Below are 8,792 nucleotides of genomic sequence, written 5' to 3'. Positions count from 1 at the left end.
TCCCTGCCAAAGGAAAATCGGCTAAATCAGCTTTTGAAGCCATTGTTTCACAGACATTCCTCCAACGCTCAAGTCATTTGTCAGATGCAATGAAGTTGTTTTTTGACTAGCTGCTAGCTGTCCGCTAATTTCCCCTCTACTGTTGCTGGTCTTAGTCTCCGCTCACCCCCCAGTCGTCCCCAGAGACCTCAGACCGCCACATCCACTTCCTGTTTACACTCTGTGTCGTTGTCTGAACGGTTCAGACTGCTGGAGGTACAAAGAAAAAGAGGAAGGATAACAGATTCTTATAGATTGCTGAAAGCTTGTACAGCTTATAAGGAGAAATTTTGCAAGCCACGTGTTGGTGCAATTTTAAAGTGTTAAGGTTTCCTGTAATACTTCTAAAGAGAAGTGAAAAATGTCACTGGTGGGGAGATTTGGTCAACCTGAAAATGACCAGCTGAATGTGTTTCATCACACTTATTTCACAGTTTTCAAATGAATACATAAGTGGACATGAAATATTGATTTGAGTTGAAAATATTTCATTATATTACAAAAAAGTACAGTATCAGTTGAGACACAATTCAATAAAATACTTAACGGGTACATAAAATAATATACAATAATTTATTACCAAATATTTATAAAATAAATTAATACTTTTATTCAGCATGGATGGAGTTAATTGATCAAAACTGACAGTAAAGACTTTTACATTGTTATAAAAAAATAACTTTTTAAACTTTATATTCTTCAAAGAATCCTAAAAAGGTTATATAATAATTCATATATATAATTCAGCATCAATCAATCACAGAAATAGATTACATTTTAAAATATGTATTAAAATAGAAAAACATTCATAATATCTCATTTCATAATATATTTTACTTTACAATTTTAAATAAATAAATAATTTTAAATGCAGCCTTGGTGAGCAGAAGAAATTTCTTTCCAACCCCAAACTTTTGAAAAGTACTGTACTTACCAAAGAAATAAACTATATAGTATTTAACTACACTATGTCGCAATTTTTGTGATGATAAAATAAAAGATATGCATCATGGAACACAGAATATCGGACAAGAGAGCTGGAAAAACTGCATGCCTTGGCGCCTACGCTGTCCTCCATCACACCTGTTTACCTCCTTCATTTCCTGTGCTTGTTCTGTGCTTCCTGTTTTGCATCAGTCCCTCTCCCAAAGCTTCCATACTCCCTTCAACTCCTCCTCCCTTTGTGTCTTCCTCAGTGCCTTGTTCCCTAACTCTCATCTTTGCTATAAATCAGAACATTCTGTAACTGTCATAGCAGGCCTGCGAGCCGAGCTTGAGCCAATGACCTACGAAAGGCAGCACTGCCTGGATGCTAATGAGTCTCAGTCAGCTTGTTGAGTCCAGCTTGGGGACCGACTCATCTCGTTCCCTCTGTTATCTATTAGAGAGCAAGAAACAAAGCTGGGGGGAAAAAAACGCCAGCTGTTCTCAGTGCCAAAATGTTTTTCCTTGAAGTCAGAGCCCACATATGAAAATCTTAGCTCTGTTTTTAGCCTGTGTTCTTGTTTATTGAATGTGTGTTTTGCGTTGAGGGAGTGCAGGGGAAGTGGGCGCTGTTGCTGCATCCTATTTCAAGCGATTCGAAGTAGGCTAAAACTGTTAGACAGCCTTTTTATAAATGAATGGACAGTCTTTGTAATGGATCTTTCCATGCTGACAGTCCAATACTTTCCCTGCTTTCAGAGCTTCCCAGGAGGCTGCACACTGTGTCCCCATTAGACTAGGGACAGACTGTGGCTAATTGTTTTTGTTTTCTTTTCTTTCTTTTTTTTTTACTTTTGTAAGCGTAACACCATGCAGTCCAGCTGTGCTATCACTGGGACTGCATAAAAATAAAAATAAATAAATAAAAAATCCAGCTGGGTTAATATTTCTCCATTCAATTATTTCCATAGGAACACGTGAGAGCAACATTAAAAGAAATTACAATTAAAAATACAAAACCATTATTATTGTACCTTGTCTAATATTTCAGAGTATTACTGTTTTTCTGTATTTTTGATCAATTAAATACAGCCTTGATTAGCATAAGAGCACAAACATAACAAATCTTACTGATCCCAAACTTTTGAACGTCAGTATATGTTTATGCATTAGGAGACATACTGTATTATTGCTTCACATCCTCTGACACAATAGCCGTGTTTCAAATCTATAGTGAGCTGTTTTGTTGCCTATATGGAGCTACTTTTTTAAAGTAGTTTCCTAATTTAATCTAACTGAATTTGACTGATTTGGTCTCTATAGGCACTTTATAACACTATAGCACTCGTCATGTAAATAGTGACTCGATATTGTTAATTCCTATAATCAAATTATAGCATATTGCTAAGATAACAATGTGAACTCCTAGTAGGCAAAAAAATACAGGTAAAATAGTATACTTGTACTGAAATTGTACTATTTTTAGCAACACTTTCTGGTGTAAAGAGAAATGCTCATCACAGTGCATTCTTAAATGGATTGAATTTGGCCACAATGATGTTTTGTAGAAGGCAGCATAATCATTTTTCCTTTCGATGCTTTAAAAGTGTGTCTAAGTAGGCAGTTTTAGAATGGAGATAATGACCTTCCCTTGTTGAGAAATGAAACCGGGATCTTTCTTGAGCTCTCTTGCGTTCATCATCCCTGACATCAGACCTGCAGAATAAAATGCTGCTTGTGTGTCTAGATTATATCAACCATTTGCAAGTCAGAATGATAACTAGAGAGAATCATGCATTTTTTTTTTTTTGCTCTTTTTAAACTAATTACAATTTAAAATGTATTCAAATATAAAATAGTTATCTTCAATTTGATTAACAACGTTGAATTTGGATATTACTAATAATATCATATATAATACTATGAAATATTACTATTTAAAATCACTGTATTTTTTACTAAAAATGAATAAAGCATTGATGAACATTATATATAGCATGAATACAACTAAACTGCATTCCAAGGAAAATAAAGTCACTCTGGTTTTGATCAGACAGGTATTTTCTGTATAATCACAATCTTCTTGAACTTGACTGGAATGTTATGCTTAACAAGTATGATGTGAATTCCTCCTTCACAAACACATGTCAGATGCCCTGTAGAGAGTTCAACCCACAATCTTTACCATGTCACAACCTTTCTCCAGGCCAGATGGAGATGTTTCTTTCAAATCCATCATCATATGTAATGACCTTCCCACAAAAGCACATAAAGTTGTTGTAGTGTACGATTGAACTTTTGGCACACACAGTTAGAGTTGTCACAAGTCTTACCTGAAACACTACATAACACTGATATCACACGTGTTCTGGCTGTGCTTCAAGGCTGTGTTCCCATACAGCAGAGCTCACAGACATGCTGACATTTATATAAGGGGACAAACCGGTTGCAAACTCACTTGAAGCAGTTCAGCAAAACAGCCCAGGTTCAAAACTCTCATGCAGATTGAATTAGAGTTTATTTATGACAAGTTTGAAACATCAGACAAGTGACAGCGAGGCTGGTAGCTTTGCTCGCCCTGTATTCTTGCTAAATTTCTTGTTTTTGTGTGTGTCTGTAAACATAAGTGCACACCAAATGATGTGTGTGTGTGTGTGTGTGTGTGTGTGTTGTGGTATTTAGATTATGCAGGTGACAATGGCAACATTCCAAGAAGAACCATGTGAAGTCAAGAATTTGATTAAGATTCCAACCTGTAGGAAGATTTATAATTAAATCAGGGTTATTGTAGTCATTTTAAACTAAAGCCATAAAAAATGTGTTACTTTAAATGAATAATAATAATAAAAAGTTTAATGAAAAATTTACATAATCTTATATTTTTACAGATTTAATCTTAGGTCAAATATTAGGTAAAATTCATCATGTTCATTTAGTCATTTTAACTTTATGTACTTAAATAACTGAAAGTAAAACTGAAATAAAAACTATGTAAACATATTTAAAAAGCACCCAAAACAAAAATTACAAAACTAATGTTTCTTGAGCAACAAACTAGCATTTTAGAATGAATTTCTGAGGTGTAATGTGATGCTAGACTGGAGTAATGATGCTGCAAATTCAGCTTTACCATCACAGGAATAAATTACAATTTATGTGTATATATATATATCAAATAAATGCAGCCTCTGTGAGCATAAAAGACTTCAGAAAATATCCACGCCTAAGTATGTAGGAAGCTGTAAACACTGCTTTGGGACCCTGTGAATCAAAACGTGACTTATTTGTCTACAAAGTTCACAGGAAATCTGAATGAAAGGAAACAGGAAGGAAGTGATGGCGATTTACTTTAAAACAGTCTCCCTCTGTCTCTCTACATCAGCAGCTACAGAAACCTTTCTGAACAATGCAGCAGGACGATTCAGTAGAGATGTTGCTTTCTTTGTCCCCAGCCACATATTTTTTTATTTTCAGATCGCATTTACAGTATCTCAACTTTTTCAGTTATATATACCATCCAGTACGTCACAGCCCTATCAACAGAAGTTTATTTAACATTAAAATACTTTGTCAGCATCTATTTATGTTCGCGTGTCTGTGTGTTCTCAGAATATACAGTGGTAAAAATAAAGTCTGAATGTTACATGTAGTAAAATAAACTGTGACTGGGTGGTGTGATGCTGTCTGGATGTGGTCTATTTTTGTGCACTTAAAGAGCCAGTGGCCTTGTGCCTCTCTCCTCTCTTCAGACACTTTTATTATTATTAATATTATTGTTATTATTTACTATTACTAGCATGATACACTGTTTGTAATCTCTCTTTTTTTAAATGACTAATAATTATTTTAATGATACCCTGTTTGGAATTTATTTATTTAAGTATCTATGTATTTATTTATTAATTTTCATGATACCCTGGTTTATGTTATTACTTTGTTTTGTTTTGTTTTATTTTATTTTTTTATGTAATTTTTATTTATTTAAATTTTTAAATACATTTTATAACATTATTATGTTTAGTTTAGTCAAAATGAGACCAGGAGTGTGTATAAAGCTACATATAACTGCATATATTCTTGTGAAACTAGAAAAGAACTGAGCATCGTCTGATCTGCTATAGCTGGCTTTTTCAGGTTGTGAAATAGACTGTTTGTCAACATGAACATGAAGCAAACAAAGTAAATCATTCCATATCCAAGAAATGCCATTATTTTGCCAAGCAATATCGCTCCCGGGTGAACATCTTTTTTGTTGGTCTTGAGACAAGGCTGCATTCAAATAAAAAGTCCTAACCCTCTCCAATCCTAAACCTAACAATAAATCACCGCTAAAATCAGAGGGAAATTAATGACTAAAAGAATTCTGTTTAAGTTTCAACCTCAACCTCAATTTTGCGGTATTTTGTTGCACTTTTAGGCCACAAGCTGTATGAGCTGCTGAGTCACCTGTTACAATTATTAAACATTAACTGTTGTCTTGTTGCAAAGTCCTCAAACTATACCACAGAGGAAAGCCCCCAAACATCTAAACTGCTTTTTGATGGGTAATGCAAAGACTTCCACCAGATTTTTCTATTGTAGCAGACTATCAGCTGCGTTTACTTGGTTTGCACTCCTACAAACCACCAGCACATCAAAGAGATGGAACACCCCTTTCAGCAACCCCACTTAAACGGCAATTCTTTCATCATTTATTCCCCCTCAAGTTGTGCTGAAAAGTTATTTCAAAGAATGTCGGTAATTAAACAGTTGCTGACCCCCATTGATTTCCATAGTATGGACAAAAAATACTGTGGAAGTCAATGGGGACTAGCAACTGCTTGGTTACCTGCATTCTTCAGAGTAACTTACATTGTTTTCAACAGAAGAAAGCAACTCATACAGGCTTGAGCATGAATAATTGATGACAGAATTGTAATTTTTGGGTGATTACTATCTGTAATATAAAGTCGCTTGCTCGTTAACAGAATACTTTGATATTAAAGGGATACTCAACCCCAAAATGAAAATTTGGTCATTAATCACTTACCCCCATGTCTTTCCAAACCCATAAAAGCTTATTATTATTATTTACTTATTTTTTATGAATGAAGTTCACATAATGCACTGTTTGTAATCACTCTTTTGATGTGATTAAAATTATTAATGGTTGATGGTTATTTTACTGATACCCTGGTTGGAATTTTTTTTATAAAGATTGAAAAGACTGAACGGGTGCCGTGTTGGATCCTACAAAACACACACTGACCAAGTGGAAATAAAAAAAAATGAGCCCTTGGAGAGGGACATTTCCATGAAATCTCCCAATCTAAGTGTGCAGATTGGAGTGTGTCTTGTGATTCTTTCTGTTTTCCTGTTATTATTCCATTTCCTGTCTGTAAGTAGAAGGATTAAAATAGCTGTACTGAAATGTATTGCTCTCAGGGGGATCCATTTGTGTAGAAAACATTTAAGAGGGGAGCCTCTTTTTTAGTGCAGGGCCCTAGTGTTAACATTTGATGGGCTCTCTGAGACGATGCTACTGACTCAAGAAAAGGTGGGCATGACGTGAACAGGATGTGAAAGACAAACTCTGTGAATGTGTACGTATGGATGACACCCACACTAAGAGCAGCATGATAACAATGGTTTGCACACTCGCCTGTTTTCAAAATGACAGTATTGTTTGGTGCCCTCAGTAGTGAGCCTAGCTGACAGATGGAAAAATATTTCTATCTCTCCTTGAGATGAGATTGTGGGTGGAAATCTGTTGCTTCTCACCCATTTCTCTGTGTAAAAACAACACTTCCCCCAATATATTATAATATATAAATATATAATATTTATATAAAAATATTTAAAGGAATTCAAAATCCTGTTGTGTATAGTCTTCATAAATAAAAAAGGACTGAACTTTTGTTGTAATGTGCTGTTGTAGTGGTTTCTATGTTTGATTATTTTGTTGTAACAAACAAGTTAGACATTTTGATGTATTCGTCTTTGAATTTATTTGTTATTAGGTATTTTTTGTAAAGTCCTGTTCAGTGCAGACAAAAACAAATGGACTTTATAAATAAAAATCACTAAATACTTATGTTTTGTATTGTATTATTGTTGCTGATTCTTTCATGTTCTTGTGATGATTTCTAAGATGTTTAATTATTTTGTTTTATCAAACAAATAGGACCTTTTGATATCACCTTTTGTTAACTAATGACAGTTTGCTTGCAAAAAAACAATAAATGGGATCAAAATAAAACAATATGATTCTAATGTGAACAATTGACATTGATGTGTTACATATTTAAGGTTTGTGCATTATGTACCAATTATACCAATGTACCAATTGGGGACATTGGGGGAATCCTGTGTTTGTGTGTGAGAGTGAGTGACTGTTCTTTTCTTACAGGTGTAACAGGAGACAAACCAGTGTGACTGCATAGTTTTAGACAACAGCATGCATTATTTAAGTTCATATTGCTTTCAATGGCCATACCAAACCTCGTTTCAACAGAACAACTAAAGTGATGCAATGCAACAACAACATTTTTTAAAAAATTAAGACTAGCACTTCCCACAATTCCCTTGTGGAGGCAGATATCAAGTTTTTAACATTTGCCTCTCGCTATTTATTTGGTTAATCAACACTGTGATGTATTCCAATAATGCACTTTCTTTCATTTAATTTCTTGCGTGAGCCATTAAATCAGGCACTTTTCTATTGGTGTACAAAGTTCACTTCAAGATGGATTTTACATTAATGAAAACTGGGGGACTTAAAACATTTTTGTTTTCACTATGCCTGTTAAATCGAAGGATCACATATTGAAAAGGTGCACTTTTTTGCACATACAAAACCTGCTTAATGCATTTCAAACAACTGCTAGATTACCTTTTGATAACTGAAAGAACCAAATCATTCTTATTCATCTTTGAATAAAGCTAATTTTATAAATGCTTTCATGACCTACATCGTTTGTGAAGTATGTTAGTCTATATATCCATTAATGCATCTGCGATTAAATGTACATTTTGCTAATTATATGCAATTAATAAAGGGCCACTACTTAATAAGCTCTATAAATGAAGCACCAGCACAAAAGCTAAAATACATTCAAAATTAGGTAATAGGCTGTTCCCTTGCTGCATATGGGCCAGTTATATCATATACAGACTCATTTTAGCATATCCATTTATTGTTCTGCCCTATGCAGTGTTACATATACACATGGAAGCTTTTGATGGTGAATCCCATGGAGGTGGGGAAATGAGAGCAAAGGATGATTGGAATTACTTTGATGCTCTGACTGTTGGAAAAGTCTTCAGATCTGAAACTGTAGCGTATATATTATCATGTCTAATAATAAGTAAGTAGGTTTATTTCTCAACTTCACAAATAGCTACTTTTCCCTGATAAAATTCAGTTACAGTTCATTGGTCTAATAATGCGTTTAGCATGTTATGAAATTATTGATTTATACAGTAGATTCTGCCTTCCATGTGCCTAAACTTCTCTTCTCCCCCATAATTTTTCACTTGTTTACAATAGATCAGTAAGGAGGCCATAGAACAAGCACAGTAATAAAGAGCTGCTAGTTTATGCCACTACTGCTGTAGGAAGTGACAGCTAAGCCAGCATTATTAACACTCCCATCAACACTCTCACCGCAGGGAATGTGCAGCTCCCCTCAAGTGGCAATGGAAAATGTGCCAGTTATTGTGAGATTCCGAAGGGAATGTAATCTGGTGCCTGCGTGCTTCTGAAAGCACACTTGATAGGAAGACAGGTAAATGTAACGGCTTAAAGGATGTTTAAGCTAAGGGATGTTCAAGTTGTCCTGCTGTTGAAA

The sequence above is a fragment of the Carassius auratus genome, chromosome 36, assembly GCF_003368295.1.
Source record: "Carassius auratus strain Wakin chromosome 36, ASM336829v1, whole genome shotgun sequence".
Taxonomy (NCBI): domain Eukaryota; kingdom Metazoa; phylum Chordata; class Actinopteri; order Cypriniformes; family Cyprinidae; genus Carassius; species Carassius auratus.
The sequence above is the reverse complement of the archived record's forward strand: the minus strand, read 5'-3'. Positions refer to the sequence as shown.